We start from the raw sequence: 17322 nt of genomic DNA on the forward strand, positions 1-17322 counted from the left end.
GGTATGTGATGATTCTAGGTCAGGAGTGTTTGTGTACATAAATGCAGAATATATGAAGTAGCATGTTAAAAAGGCATATATCCATGACAAATAATGCAATGCATAATTCATCCTCTGTAACATGTTCAGTACTGTATAGCCTAATGTTTAGAAGGGGAAAATAGTGTCTCTTTATCTAATTTTATCTAATGAACTATTACTATTGGCCTGCAAAATGCTCATGACCATAGTTATATGTAAGCTTGCTGGCTGAACTTTAGCACTGGTCACAAAGTCTTAAAAATCCTTAAAAATTTCATTGAGCAGGGTACCAGCTCTAGCCATGTTTGTTCCCGTGTTTTCATGTTATAATGAATGAGTCCTAATGAACAGGGCCATCTACTTATCTTTCTATTTTCTCAGGACTATGCATCCTCTGTGGTCTCTCGAACCTTAGGGAAAAAATATTAGAACAAAACAGCCCTTTTGGCTGAATACAGAACAAGCAGGCACTGACAGCTGTATTGCCTGGCACCTTCTGGAGCTCCTTGTCCAATATTTTTACTGCTTCTCCAGCCTTTACCACAACCTCTCACTTGAGTCACTAACCACTTAAAAAAAGGTTTAATTGCTATGGGCTGTCACTAAATGAACTCATGGGCTAAACCTCTCCTCACTACCACAAATAACACCTGCAAGGTCTGTGGGGAGCTGCAGTTCTACAGCATGCCAACAGTAGGTCATGCTGCTCCGCAGGGAACACTCCATATTTTAGTACTGAATTCTGAGAGAAGAGAGGCCTTTCTTGACCTTCAAAATGCTTAGCTCTTTAAAAGGATAGATAGTTTGGTATTTCTTCACTAAGTAGTTTCCATTCTAATATAAAGTTACACTGATGGAGAAGAGAGAAGATGCTGAGATCAGCCCTGTCAGACATGCTAACACCAGGATTAACAGCTGTCTCTGCTGTCTGTTCATCTGGAAGGGCCTTTCTGCTTATCTGTGTCTAATTTAATCCCTGAGTCATTTTTAATTACACTTCAAAGTCTTTCACCACTCTCAGGTTTGGCATAAGCCTATGATATCTTCTGTTGTATAATACCCAAAGTACCCAAAAGTCTACACCAAGAACGTCAGTCTTCTCATCTGGCTCCCAGGGCTCCCCACAGGGACAGAAATTTGGCAGAAGTGCAAGAAGCTGCAGCATTCATTTCCATGGCTTCCAGAGCTGCAACATTTAATGCTGCTGCCCCTTATCCCACTGCCAAGTTACTGGCCCCATGGTGAGCCCCACGGGCCAGATCCAGAATGCAGAGCCATGTCATCTGGCCACAGGGCTACCCACAAGGTTGGGAACTTAGGAGAAAATTGGGAAGTTAATGCTGCTACCAAATTTCCAGCCCCATGGACCCATGGCTTGACCCATGTACTCCAGACCCAGCCCTCAGATTCACATGAGTTTGATATCCATGGTTTAAATCATATCAGGAGGAAAGCAATGGTTATTGTCCTTGAAACTGGCCATTTGTATTCAGCCTACCATCTCTTTCTACTGACAAGGTGAAAGACTTTCAGTGATTGGTTTTGCATGTAAAAAGTCAAATTGAACATAGGACATAATTCCACTGAAGTCTAAACCTGAACCACTTAATTCATAGATAGAATTTGGCACTAGACTGAGTTAAGCTAGGAAACATTTTTATTCTAATGATCTGCATAAAAAGGAATACAGAGAAGTAAATTTCTCCTGAAGACAAGGGCCTGACTTTACCCTGAGCTCATATTGTTTCCATGCGGATCTGATTCTATACAATTCTATTACAGTTATTCCTGCTTTACAACAGAGCAAGTAAGAAAAGATGTCACAGAATAACACAGCCCTCAAAAATCAATTGTTTGGGGGTCGATGGTACGCATTCTTGTGCTCGAGTCCTTGCCTTTTCACCTCTCTTGTGAACCAACACCAGGATTTGGAGATTTTTTTTAAATGCACCCTCAGGACTAATAAACATTTTCATTAAACTGAGTCAGTACAATGGTGTTGATTCAGACATTAGGCAACACCAACATCCTCTTGGATCCAAACGCACTGAAGCAAGGAGAAACGGGTTATAAGTAACCACTAACTACCAGGTGCCCATGCTCATTAGTTTGATTGCTTAGTGTAGCTTTGTTCTTCAGGATTACGTTAGTCTTCATGTCTGTTGGCAGATCAATAAGATCAGTGGAATCATTGCTATTGCAAACGTGTTAGTAGAAGTTCCCAACCTTTTTCCAGCTAGTAATATTATTTGCCTGAGGGGATGGATTTATCTGTCTGATAACTCACTATAAAAAGAGAAAATGCTTGGCAAAGAAAAAAGCCATGCAGCCTAGCAGAATGTTTTTATTTTGGGTTTATCTTAATCCTGCTTTCCTGCCTTTTCACCATAGTGCTTTGAAAGGTTGTGTGGTTATATAACGAGCTTCTGCCAATGGGTTTGTAATTATCACTAGTGCTTTCATCAAAAAATACTTTATGTTCCTATTCTTCTGTAAAACCATGGCAAAGGGAAAATGACAACTCCACACTAAGAGCATTGAGTTACATTGTGGTACCTTGCTAGGTGCAGTATTGTGTAAGAATATGCAACATGTAAGAACAAAAAAATGAAACCAGATGGCCTTTTAAAGAAGGCCCTTATGCATCCCAGCAGTGTCTATCAATTTATTTCATCGTTGTTCTATTAAATAATAAAATAGCTATCTGTTTTAAGACTATTTGAAAGCCAAGAAAGGCCCCTCTTCCTTTAGAATCCAATCCTAAAACACTAACTGCGCTCCATGGAGCAGTATGACTGACTGCTGGCATGCTGTGGAAACACAGCTCCCTAAGGATCTTGCAGGTGTTATTTGTGGCAGTGAGGAGAGGTTTGGCCCATGCATTCATTTAATGAAGACCCATGGTAATTAAAACCTTTAAAAGTGGATAGCAACTCAAATGAGAGATTGTGGTAAAGGCTGAAGAAGCAGTACACATTCTGGAGGAGGTCCAGGAGACAAAAGGCAAAATCAGAGCATTGTGCTGTTAGTGCCTGGTTGTGCTGTATTCAGCCACACAGCCATTTTTTGGCTTGCTCTAATGTTTTTTTTCCAAAGGCCAGGGAGGAGACACATTCCCAAGGAAATACAGCAAGAAAGTACAAGGACATTGCAAAATACTCTGACTTCTGGTAATAAAGACTCCTAGGATATAACATGAAAACACTGGAACAAACGTGGCTGCAGTTGGCATCCCTGTTTAGTGAAATATGCCAGCATTTTTAAAAGCCTGTTGGATGAACTTTTTCCGTAGTTACAAACTTACATATGACTATGGTAGTGGACATTTTAGAAGCACATAGGATGAAAAGAAGTATTTGTTTTTTTCTTCCAAAAAAACAATATATGGTAAAACACTAAGTATGGTATAGATCATATTAGCTGTTTAACCTCAAATTTTGTGCATGTCTGATTGCATTGTTTGCACGTTTTTATGATTTGAATTCACGTAGCCTACTTGTCAGTAATCAGCTGCCCAGACTCAGAGGTTCCTGTCCTGAAAGAATATGAGCTGAAATGGCTCCATTCCTTTCTCAGAGGTCAACACATGGTGAATAATGGTTGTGTTGTGTGTTGCCAGCATCGTCAACCCTCTTCCAAAGGAATGAACATGCAAAGATGCATCCAATGTAGGGGGTACAGGTAGGACTATATTACACATACAAGGGTATGTGAACAAAAGAGTTTGAAAACTACTGCTCTCTCTCTGATTGATGCCATTAAGTTTTAATGAGCAAGGGCTTATGGATCTCAATCCATGGAGGTCTCCAAGATTCAGTTCACTTCAGTTATGCCTTCATTGCAGTTAGGCTATAGCCCAGGTTTTGCCCAACTCCTCCCCACTGACTTGGGATCAGCATTGCTAGGCTGGAAGTTCAACAACTTTACAGTGAGAACAAAGGTTAAATTAAGCACAAAATTTAAATTTTACTTGGACTGTATTTCCGTATCTAACTCCTTCCTCTTTCTGCACCATTTTAACTCTGTTTCCACTGCGCTTCTACATTGTTTGGATAGAGATGCTATGGGCTATCCCAATAGAAATCCACTTTGACAGACTAGTTAAATGCCCCAGTGGACACAGTTCTGCAAATCTGCTATGGATGTGGCTTAATAGTGGTGACACCCAATTCATGCTAGACTAACCCAGGAAAACTGTTCAGTGAGGACATTCCCTCTCTCAGTTTGTTTCCATGTTTGGTTGCTGTAGAGCTTGTTGATCAAATATGGACTGTTCTACCTTCCACCTTTCTCATACCTTATCTAAATTAGGTCCTAGGTATAGAGATCTATCTCTATCAAAGATACTTACCTTGAAGTTCTTAAGATATCTAGTCTTGGGAGTTCCTTTATATTTCCCACTGTTATCTGTTCACTATAGAATTAAACAAACTCCTTGAATTTTCATATTGCTCAAAAAATTACCCACGTTTTCCACTGCAGTTCCACACACTCCCACTCCACCTACCTGTCTTTTTTGCTTCTCCTTATCTCACCCTTGGCCATGCTTGGATACATTCACAACTATGCATCTCACATTTTCTGTCCTGTATCTGACCAATGCAGTGAAGGAATCTATATAACAGAAAGCCTATGAATTTGAGTCTGTACCCATACCAAAAGAGCACCAATACTTTGTTCACATTTACTTTTCTACAAAGTTGACAGGTTGCAATATTGTGCAGCATCTGATTTTTTTTTTCCAGTGTGGATGTCTTCATTTCTAGATAAAGATAAGCCTGCATTCATTTTAAATTGTTACCCAAACTCTTCATTCATACAGGATTTATTTTGCCCATCGTCTGCATCTGAGATTTCACTGATGAGTCATTATTACTCATTAAGCAATTTCTACAAAAAAGATGCAAACTCTCAGCAAGCAAAGCTGTTAAAGCTTTATTTTCAATAACATAAATCATGCCTGACCAACATGATTGCCTTCTATAATGGATGAATGGAGAGCAGTGGACATGGTATACTGTGACTTTAGAAAGGCTTTTGATATAGTCTCCCACAGCATTCTTGACAACGAGCTAAGGAAGTACAAGTTGAATGAATGGACTATAAGGTAAATAGAAAAGTGGCTGGATTGTCAGATTCAAAGAGTAATAGCCAATGGCTCAATATCTAGTTGGCAGCTGGTATCAAGTGGACTGCCCCAGGGGTCAGTCCTGGGACTGGTTTTGTTCAATATCTTCATCAACAGCCTGGAAGATAGGATGGAGTGCACTCTCAGCAAGTTTTCAAATGACACCAAGCTGGGTGGAGTACTAGATATACTGAAGGGTAGGGCCAGGATTCAGAAAGACCTAGACAAATTGGAGGATTGATCCAAAAAAAAAAAAAAAATCATAAGTTTCAATAAGCAAAGTCCTGCACTTAGGACAGAACAATCCCATGCACCGGTACAAGCTGGGGGCTGCCTGTCTAAACTGCAGCTCTGCAGAAAAGGACCTGGAGTTTATAGTGGAAAAGCAGCTGAATATGAGCCAACAGTGTGCCCTTGTTGCAAAGAAGGCGAATGGCATACTGGGCTGTATTAGTAGAAGCATTGCAAGCAGATCAAGGGAAGAGATTCTTCCCCTTTATTTGGCACTGGTGAAGCTAGATCTGGAGTACTGTGTCCAGTTTTCACCCCCACTATGGAAAGGATGTGGACAAATTGGAGAGAATACAGTAAGGGGCAACAAGAATGATTAGGGGGCTGAAGGACATGGGACTTATGAGGAAAAGTTGAGGGAACTGGGCTTATTTAGTCTAGTGAAGAAAAGACTGAGAAGGGATTTAATAGCAGCCTTTAACTACCTGAAGGGGGGTTCGAAAAAGGATGGAGCTAGACTGTTCTCAGTGGTGGCAGATGACAGAACAAGAAGCAACGGTCTCAAGTTGTAGCAAGGGAAGTTTAAGTTAGATATTACGAAAAACTCTCTCACTAGGAGGATAGTAAAGCACTGGGACAAGTTAGCTCAGAGAGATTGGAGATTTTTAAGATCAAGCTAGACAACGCCTTGGCCAGGATAATATAGTTGGGTATGGCCCTGCTTTGAGCAGGGGGATGGACTAAGTGATCACTGGAGGTCCCTTCCAACTCTAATTTTTGATGATTCTAGGAAATATTTCTAAGCTGTGCAGGACACCAGCCTGTATTTAGTTGGTATGTCTACTTTGGGGCACTGCATTTTAAGAATTTTGAAAAAATGAAGACGATCCTGGTGCAAGTGATGAAGATAATAAAGGCTTGAGATAAAAAGCTGTGTGAGGAAAGGTTGAAGGAACTAGGTATGTTCAGTTTGGAAAAATGTAGATTTAAAGGACGAGGGGTAGCAGTTTTCACTTATTTGAAAGGCGGCCAAAAAGAAGAGGGAGATGTTCTCCCTTGCTGCAAAAGGAAGGACATGAAATATTCAATTTAAACTACAGCAAAGTAGATTTAGATCAAACCTCAGAAAAAGTCTTTTAGCTGTAAGAACAGTGGAACAATGAAACAAACTGCCCAGAAAAGGTGTGACATCTCTGTCCGTGAAGGTTTTCAAGAAGAGATTTGAAACTTTGTCTTTCACCATAGATGTTAAATAAATAAATGCATATTTGCAGGGGTAGATATGTGTATTTGAGTGAATTAATGCTTTTCTAAGATTGGATATTGAAGTTTAGGCTAGTAAGAATCCCTTTCTCAGGTCTCATGCTGTTGTGTTGGGTGTGAATTTCCAATGAAGGAGAATCTTTCAAAGACAACTAAAAGAGCCTCATACTATTGACTTCTTTAAAAATTCAAATCTTGTCAATCCTTATATACTGTGATTTTAATACAGTGTTCTGTTTAAACTCCTTGACAGTATCTGCATTTTTTTAAGTATTTCTACAGAAAAAAATGGGAAATAATGGAACTTTATTAATACGAGCTTAAGAAAAGCTCAAAAAAAACATTCTTATCTTCTGTGTCTGAGTGCAGCCAGTAAACGGAAGGTTGAGGGACCTCAGGAAAAAGCCATCATTAGGCAATGTGCTAACTGACATGAGAGACCCCAGGATATGTGGATTGAAGACTGCCCCTCTACTGTTAACTCAAGAACCAAAAGGGAGATAGGGAAAATGAAAGTGTGACTCATTTCATGTCATATTATCTCCCAATAGCACAACCAGGGTGCAAATATGTCCTAGTTTTAGTAAGTGATTAAGAAGCAATACATTAATTTTGTTTGTATCTTCCCCAAGAAACTAGAAACGTGTTAAAACATTTGGATCTATGGGTTTCTTTTGCAATAGTTATGGATCCTTGGTGACAATAATGCAGGGGTGAGTCATTTTTCATTTCACAATAGAGATAATCAAGTTGACAGACCAAGTTTCTGTATTAAGGAAAAGGCAGTAATAAATGAGTAGGAAAGGACAAATGAAAGCCACAGGGAAAATTCAGAACAGAGAGTAAATTTGCATCTGCCCATAGTTTTTTTCACTGCAGTTTTTCTGAACTGTCTTAAGGTTCATTAGTTCCCCTCCAGAATAATTATGTAAATCGGTCCTCTTATCACCACATTAGAGTGGGTGAGAGAGGGGACATACATGCAGGTGAACAGGGCCTGGGGGGATTAACATAAAAAAAAACCTCACTGAGCTCCTGATCTTCCCAAACAATGCACACATGCACAGCTTCCATTGACGCCAGCCTCCTCAGGTGACTAGTCTAATGATGTGATGATAACTGCTATGCTAAAAGGAAAACCAAATTTTTGGTTGCATCCAATTCCCTAGGGTTGTGACAGAAGGGTGTAATATTGGAAGCAAGTTGAAGTCCACTATCCTCTGTCACAATCTACTGCTAAATCATGGATGCTATATTCATGGGATCAATGCACTGTCTGGGGATCAGCTCCTTTGCCTTGCTAGGAAGTCCCCTCCAACCCCTCAGGATTCCTCACTGTCAGTGTAAAACAGCCAAAATCTGGACTGTGGTTCTGGCATCCCATTAGTAGTGTTTTATTCAATGAAATGTTAACACTAAGAGGCAACAATACCACAAGAATTACAGGGTCTTGTTACATGTTAACCCCTGGATTGTTCCAGATATGGCTGCCACCCCCACATCCCCTATCCCCCCACCTGCCCAGATTGACCTCCTGCCCCCCTGGCTGAGGCCTGCAGTCCCTTGCACCCCCAGCACCCCAGATCCCTGATCACCCTGATCCCTCAAGTTTCCTTTTAGCTGCTGTTCTGGAGGAGTAGTCAGGGAAGAGGAACCCACCTGCTCAGCCCCTGCTGCCATCACTCTCTGGGCTGGACTCTGTCCAGTGAACAGCAGCAACCCAGCAGGGGCCTGGCAGGCAGGGTTTCCTTCCCTGCCTGCTTCCTCAGGACAGCGCTGGCAGCCAAAAGTAAGCTGGGGGAACAGGGAGAGAGCCTAGGGGGTGTGGGGAGCAGAGGGCACCCCAAGGAGCAGGTGGGAAACCAACATCCCACATTGGCCTGCTGCTCCCTGCCCCCGCCCTCCTTCCAGCACCCCAGATCCCCACTTACCCCCTGCCCCATCCTGGCTTATTTGCTGTTCCAGGGGAGCAGGCAGGGAAGGGGAATCTGCCTGCCCAGCTGCTACTGCCATTACCACTCTGAGCTCAGCTGGCAGCCACAAGTTAGCTGAGGGTCATGGGGGGTGCTGGTGATCCATGAGGGCTGGGAAGGGTGCAGGGGAGACCCAGGTATGTGGAGGCAATGGGAGAGCTCTTGGGGCAGGGGGAGCCCTAGGGGGCAGTGGACAGGGAAGAAGCCAAGACTGGGAGGGGAGAGGATTCTTACCTTGCAGTCTTCAAGGGCCCTGCTGACTTGAACATGTGACAGCTCCAAACTCAAGCTAGCACTAACTCTAATCAACATTTGATAGCTTCAAGTGCAACATGCAACAGGGCCCATTGAGAAAATAATGTTTAATTGTACCATAACTGCCTGTAGAGAAACAATCCTTGGACACTAGTAAAATGCTGTTTTTGGACAGCAAACTTTTCCAGGAAAGGACTTTGACACAATAAGCAGTTAAAAGAAAAAAGGGTCTCATTCCATTCCCACCTATTTACATGGGATATAACAGGACCAACTCCATTAAAATCAGTGAGATCACACTGACATAAAAATATTGTTGAAACCAAATTGGGCCCATCATCTGTAGAATGTCTAGGCTTCTCATGTCTGTTTTAAACCTCAGAACAGAAACAGAGCTCATTTTTATAAATAAAATATAATTCTTTTACCTTCCCAAGGAATATATTATTCTTGGCTTCAAGAGTACTCTGATGGGCCCATAAATGTAAGGAATGGCAAATAGCCAATTTTATTATTTATTTCTTGTACTGAAAAGCCTAATGTGAGAAAAGAATGAAAAGTTATCGTGACTGCAAAAGATGTTGCACTGGCATCATGACAGATAACACTTTGGATTAAATTCACTTAGGGGATGTAGCTCTTGCTTGCTGAGGGCTTCAGGCTAGGGACAGAAATTACACACAGACTGATTTAAGTGACCAGAAACAGGCCTAAGCCTGTAACAAAACAGAAGTTCAGTGCACTTAAACTGCTTTCAAAATGACCAAAACTTATTTAAGATAAAACCTGGTTGGATGAAGTATCAAACTTAACTGATTTAAGTCAAACCAGTTTATGCAACTTCTGTTCCAGATCCCTTCCTGGTTCAAATTAACTTACAGTCCCCAAGTATCCCAGGATGCTTTGCAGCCCTGGGCTACGCTGTCTGCTCCAGTAGAGCAGGGTCTGCCTGCTCTTCTGCTCCCTAACCAGAGCACTACCACTCCTCTGGCTGGATGAGGAGAGGGTTGGGGGAGGAAAAATGCACACCTCTGACCCAGCACCAGACCCCCAGTGGGTGCAGCCAGTTGCAAGTAAATTTCTGCAGTATTAATGTTAGAACATGACATCTAACATGCACAGCTCACTGAACAGGAGATATTATATGGGAGCTGCTGACCCATGGTCCAAGGAGAAAGAAGGCATCTGGCAGGGCCTGCTCCAAGGAGCAGCAGTGCAGAAGAGGAGGCTGTCCAAGACCCGATGCCAGCAGTAACTCAGCCCACCTTCCAGGGCCAACTTACTACCCATGGCTGCTGGTGGTCACCAGCATAGGTGCAGGGCCCTAAAGAGGCTCCAGGAGGGCACAGGAGCACTCAGAACTGCTAAGGGGGTCTACCCGCCACCCCAGGCCCAGGTGGAGGTGCAGCACAGTCTTTGCTAAGATAGGCAACCCTCTGGGTTTTGATCCAAGTTTTGGGGCATGCAATGTTTCACAGTTTTTCTTTATTACACACATATTTGCTAAGCTTTACCCCTGCAGCTTCCCACTGCCCCCTCCTCTCTTCAAAATCATAACCACCCGGTACAGCCAGAGTCTTTCCCCACTCCCTCAAGGTTAACTGAGAAGAAGGTGCCAAGTTCTGGAGTGGGCAATGTTTCACAGCTTTTCTTTAATAAACACACTAAACATTTGGCAGCTTCAACATTTGATTAAAATGAGGCTGTGTTCCCCTGCAGCCCTGGTGTGTGCCCTGCGGTGGGGGAGGTTAGGGAGGAAGAGAGGAAGGGGGATGGTGCCTGGCCATCCAGGGTTGTGGGCGGCGGTGCCTGTGATGCAGAGCCAGAGGAGCCTGGGGCTGGAGACTCATGGCCCTCAGCTAGGGCAGGGGCACTCAAAGCCCTCTGGCCACACTCATCTGGCTTCTAGTCCACATGGGTGAGGCTTCACGGATCCGGACAGCCTGCCACTGTGTGGGGCCAAGGCCACCAACATTGTTGGCATGGGAAATACAGGCATTCAGGATGCATTCTCATACACACACACATGCACAGAATACAGGCATCTGGGACACCCCCTTCCACCCACACACAACCCAAGCATCCAAAACACACACACAGCAGGGTCAGAATGTGTTGGGTGGCCATGCATGGGATAGATGGCTGATGGCTTGTAGCCATGAGGGCACATGCCACAATGAGTCACTGCTGCATCAGGTCCAGGTAGACACCCATGGTGTTCCCATCAGGGTGGCTCAGCCTTTCAGCTCCACTTGGGAGTCTCTGGCTGCCTAGAGAGCCCACAGGGTGTGCTGGGAGATATGCAAGAGCACCTCCTACCTGTTGGTCTTGGCCTGTGCAGGCAGGCACTGAGCCCCGTCCTCCCTACCCCCCCACCCTCCCATCCCCAAGAGCTAACATGTGTCCTGCTTGCTCCCAACCTAATGTTAGGTGCTTAGAGTAAAAGTAAAAAATTAAAGTGCTTCTACCTCAGCCTTCTTGAATGCCTGTAGCCTCTGTCACTACTGAGCTGGATTTGAATCATTGTCCCTTGAGCCATTCAGTTGCTTTACCTGCAGATTCTACATGCCAAGGGCAAAAATTACCGCTGAGATGTCTTAGAAGTGGCCTTTACCTAGTTTTTAGATTTGCAAGTCACACAGAACAACAGTTTACTTTGTCCTGCAGAAAAGCCTGAAGTCTACTACAAATTTCTTAATTCCTTATGTATGCCATTTCTGCCAAGCTTGTCCTAGTGTACATGGTCAGAAGAGTTTCAGACCAGACCCTGAGACATCTTGCACCATTTATATTTTGAGGTAATTCAGTTTTGCCTTGGAGGTACATAAATATAGCCCAACACTATGGCAAGCCAAAAACCACAACTAGCGATTGCTAGGCATCACTCTGCTGCAAGCACTGTCAATCTTTTGCCCAGGAACCAAGCAATTAAGATCCCTCCCAAGACTTAGGAGATTCAGAGTTCAGGCCCTACTTATCCTGAGGTCATTTTAACCATAGTCACCCACATCCCATGATACTGCTTTAGCCAGTAGGCCACAGGCTAGACTCCTCCTGAAGGAGGCAGCCAAGAAGGAATGATTCATGGAGCCAGAGGAGAACAAGCAACACCCCTGTGGCCCAGGGAGGAGGTGGACACTGCCCTGGAATAAAAGGAATCTTGGCTTCCAGTGCTGTTTGTGCATTTTACATGAAAGAATCATTGGGGAAATGCATAAGCAACATTAAGAGTAGAGAAACAGCTTCCTAACATAGTGCTCCCTGCTTAAGCTCTGTCCTGAATATGCTCAGATATATGGAACTATTTGGAAAGCCTTCAAGTGGCAGACCGGATTATAGTACTTCCTGCAGGGAGGGCGTGTTGGAAAATATGATCCAGAATCCTTTAAGCAGCCCCATTTTTGTACCCCCTCAAAATTGGCACCCAGGGATGGTGCTCCAGGTGGCTACCGCTAGTACTACTGAGACATCTCAAACTAGCGCTGTGCTCTCTTGACCTGGAACCAGATGCAGCAGAGCTATTCCAGAGTGGCACTGCTGAGCCCCAAGCTACTTAGCTCTTCTGGGAAGCTGCTAACACAGCTACATTGCCTTAGATGGCCCAGGCAGCACTACCTAGCACCATCAAGACTTACCGTTAAAGTTTAATTCAGCAAAATACTCATGTGTGTGCTTAACTTTAATCATGAGTTATTCCACTGGAAACATAGACTTCTGCTAGCTGGTTTGACAGTGCTCAGTTTGCCAAGTGTAATATAATTCTGTCAGGGGACAGGATAAGGCAGAGTGAAAATAACAATAAAATGAGCTATAAATGCATTCTGCATATATCTATATTATGCCACAGAAGAAATAGTCCTAGTTATGTAGTTAGATTGTTCTAGTATTTCTGTCCTTAACTCCCATTCTACTCATGAGTTTACTATCTCCAGAATATTCTTTTTTTATTAAAAGAAGCAATTTCAATGGGATATTATGTTTCACTTTCTGGTATAATCTAGAGTGATGTGTTACTTTACTCAGTTGGACAGCTCAGAAGTGGCTGCTTTTCATTGGTGGATGAATTGTTTCCCATGAAATGTTTTGAGATGAAAAGCTTTTATATAAGTGTACTTTAAAGGGCAAAAGCACAACATATTCTTAAATAACCACTAACCTCTAGCCAAGTGGATTTCTTTGCAATTTTGTACAAATAATGATGTACTTCCAAGCTGAGAGTTCATATGCCAAGCTCCAGCCTAGAGCAAAGCTCAAAAGCCAAGTTATAGTTTCCTGAAAATGAAAACTCATCATGAAACATAGCCAAAGCTTTAAGCATGTTATTATGAATAGCACCAATAGGTGAACTGGTTCTGTTTGAGTAAGAGTTCTGAGTGATGGTTTAATCTTTGATCTAAACAGAACCCCAGTAAGGACTAGCTTAGTCCCAACTCCCCTCTCTAAAAAAGTTCAGGCTTCATGCTTATCTACCTTAAGGCCACTCATAATGAACTGGGCAATATCTATACTTTAAAAAAATATATGGTGCATAACTGTGTGTGAATAATGATGATTGCTAAAGGAACTAAGTAGAGAAGTAAAATAATGGCCTACCTAAGGAGCATCTCAAGCAAATGTTCAACCACAACAATCACATTTATAGCCATGGTAACCCTGGTGACATTGCTCTTTCTTCTCATCATCAACAAAGCAGCTAAGGGAAAATGAAAAACTAAGAGGATCCCAACCCTAAAAAAAAAATAAGGGGGAGAAAGCCTGGGTGAGTTAAAGGAGGCTATCCAGGGAGAACCAGTAAAAGCAGACAGATTGGCACAGAACACACAGAGACAGTATGCTGCAAACATGACAAGCTGCTTTAACCCAGCTGGAGATGGGGTCGGCTGAGCTGAAGAGAAGTTACAAAGCTGAAAAGAAAATCTGGTGTGTAAGATGATATGACAACTTAATGAGTGCCTTTTATGGATTTTATCCTCTGCTCTATATGTTTTGCATCTTTGGGTGTGGGGAGGAATAGATACTGTTTGTTTTAGAGAGACTGTTATTGAGCAAGCCAGGCCTATCATCTAGGAGTGCACTGAAGAAGGACTAAAGGGGTCTGAGGTGGTTTACCACGCAGCGATTGTCTTGGTTTAGTTAGGGATAACCCTGCCTGGAACTGTGAGGAGGACTAGGTGAATTCTGAGGTCCCTTTCAGCCCTACTTTTCTATAATTCTGTGTATGCATGACACTACTTCCATTGCTGTAGACTTAGAGATAATACTGACCGCTTTACTTGACCCATGGGAGTGATCAGCCTCAACTGTGAGGGATTGCCAACAATGACAAGAGATAATATATGCCCACTCTGAAGCCTCTATGTGGCTGTAGCCCAGCTGTAGCCATGCAGCGCTACCCAGCTGTAGCCATGCATTGCTGAAAGTATGTATACTATAACTTCCAGGATGTGTGTACCTGTAAAACTCCAGAATAAGTTGAGAGATGCTGGGCCTCTGCATGGTAGCTGCCAGAGTCAACAGATGCCAGTGTTGAGTCTCAACCTGCAAGATTCAAAAGACAACTCACAAAAGGTACCTAGTACCTTCTGCAGCCAGATCAAACCCTTTACAATTCAAGGTAAAGGAGTTTTAGACTGGGGGAAACTGGAGTGTAGATAAGAAACTCACAGTTGGACCAAGGAACTTGGGAAGCTTGTGGCTACATTGCTGGAAACAAGAGCCAGGCAGACCAAGTTACAGATAGGGAGGTCCAGAGGATTTAGGTCATGTGCATATAGGTATTGAGGGATTGATAAAATATGTTGTGTATAATTTCAAAGCACACAATTGAAGGACAACATCTGCAAATGGCACCATTTCATACTTTGCCATCTAACTTCTTTATAGCATTGAAAGTTATAGCATGTTTTTCTATCAGATTGTACTGTAAACAAATTATCAAGAACAATACAATATAGAACAGACACTTGAAATATCAGTAGCTCTTGCTTGTACCTGACGAACCAAGGAGCTAAGAAGGGACTATGAAATACTGGAAGCTTGTCAGGGTGACTGGGAAAAGGCAGAGGAGAAGCCAGGACAGTCTAAAAGAGGCCCTGGAGAGGGAGGGACTCTCACAGGCCTGGTTTTACATATGTAACTATGGTATTCCTCTTATACTCTGCTCCTGACTATTTTATGTTAATAGTGAGGTTGAAATCAGATAAAGCTCAAAACAGGCTCCTCAGCTAATTCCTTTAAGCAAGAGCATCTCTATTTTTAAGATATATAATGGGTATACATTTCTGAAATACACATTGATGAGCCCTTCCTTCTTCCTCTTTGATCTGTAGTGCATTTAGTGCATGAGCTTAAATCACAGCCTTCCTTTTTTGGCATCTGCAAATAACTGTAAACATTTGCCTGTGGGTGCAAATGAGGACAAAGATGCAGACATTTAACTGCTTGATTGCTTCTCTGTCTCAAGCTTCGTGTCTGCGCATGCTCACCTGAATCCACAAAGAGTAGCAGGTAGAGTTACTGCACATGCAAATGCAAATAAAAAAGAAGGTAGAAAAAGGACATTTTAAAACTTAGCTCCAGTCTTTTGTGGTTAGTGAAGCTAATGTGGTGTTTTCCTTTGGAGAAATTATTTGAAACAGGTCATTGAAACTACGTGTTTCTGGACTTATTTTCCTTCACAGCAGTTCTCTTTTCTAAATGTGCAGACAGAAAATGCTCCTTTTAATATGGCCAAGTTACTGTGTAACCTTGGTCTGTTTAACTGTCACCGTGGTTAGTTTGTATAACACCACAATAACTATTCTCCTTCAACCAAGGACAAGATGCAGGGAAGCAATTTATGTCTCTAGGTAGGTATCACAATGCCTAAACTTTAGGAACCTGGCTCCATTTCCTAGGCTCCCTTTCTCTTTGCAGGAAAGAGAGGAACATGTGAAAGGCAATTCAGTGTCTATATGCTGAGCAGAGAATCAGCTAGAGCTAGGCAATAGGAAACACTGAGGACACTGAGGTGCATCACTGTTCAGAGTTCAGGCACATGTACAGGTAATCCAGATTACCTGATCTTCTTCTGAGTAACTAATAGAGCTGGTGCCTTCCCCTTACATAACTGAGTAAGGTAGTTAGAAAGTTAATCTCAAGGCAGAGTCAGCGGACACAAGTAAGGTGCTGATTAAAGTTATCATCCAGGAAGGTTCTAAGTCCTTCTTTGCCAGAGGGCAGGGGTCAACAATCCAGTCGCGGGGCTGATACTGGGAGCCAACACTAATTCTGGGGTTGCAGGGCTGGTGCTGGGAGATCCTTCTCTCCAAGCACCAGCTCCACAGTCTCAGAGCTGGCACTAGGAGAGAAGAATCTCCCAGCACCAGCCCCAGGACTGTGGAGACAGTGCTTGGAGAAAACAATCTCCTAGCCCAGGCCCCATGGGGGCTAAGGAAGAAGCCAGAGAAAGTATGTAGCTCAGTGAGGTGGAAGCTGACCTGACTAGGAGAAGGTCCTGAGAGCCCTTGCTCTTAGTGGGACAGAAACTTTCTCTCTGTTCTCCATCCATTTTATCCACAGGATATCAAATGCAAAGATGCCATGAGTCAGTTGCAAGTGCAAGGCTACAAAGTGCCAAAGATGTGGCCTGGTGCTCTGAGTAATGTGCTAGAAAGCAAAAGCTAAACACATATATACTTTCTGAATAAGAAAGAGCTAGCACCTGGGTCTCCTGCTTCTGGGTAAGTGCCCTAATGCATGGCCTTATTAGATAAAACAAGGGTCAGCTTTCCTCTGTTTCCAGCAGCACACATACAGGGCAATTCCATTTTACCACAAGGCAAAAAAGAATCCAAAACTATAAGTGCCAAAAGCTTAGTTATGCAGCTTGGTAAGTGCCATTTAGATGTGGAAGTGAAATAGGATTCTGCCCTAGGTATCCAGCAGGTGAAACAGAATTTAACCCCTAATGTACAGTGGTGTATCTACATATGAATTTTAATGAGACAATCAATTCTGGCGCAGTTCACACCAGAGTTTAAGTGTTTCCATAGATTGCATAGGGCTCCCAAAAACTTAATCCTAATCAAATCAAATCATTCTCCAGAGCAAGGATTCTGTTACCTAATCCATGCAACAAATGAGTATAGGCTGTTAGGTGTTACACCAGTGCAGAATAACAATGTACATGCCTTCTTTACAAAAGCAAATGGGAGAACTCAAACTCTGAAATAATGGTCCAGTATTTTCATAAGCTGCCTTGGTTCTTTAAACTGTCACGGGAATCAGCCATCCAAATCTCACAGGTCTCATTAACATTTCCAAACTGAAACTGCATGTGAATCAAACTTTCATGCTATGGAACTTATGGACTAGCCTTTCCCAAAAAATTCCTCTGTCTTAATGCCACTCCTGATTTGTTTTTATTCTAGTTTCTTGGCTGAATTAAGACTTCCCCAATTATTTTTTAAA

The sequence above is a fragment of the Alligator mississippiensis genome, chromosome 3 (assembly GCF_030867095.1).
Source record: "Alligator mississippiensis isolate rAllMis1 chromosome 3, rAllMis1, whole genome shotgun sequence".
Lineage (NCBI taxonomy): Eukaryota > Metazoa > Chordata > Crocodylia > Alligatoridae > Alligator > Alligator mississippiensis.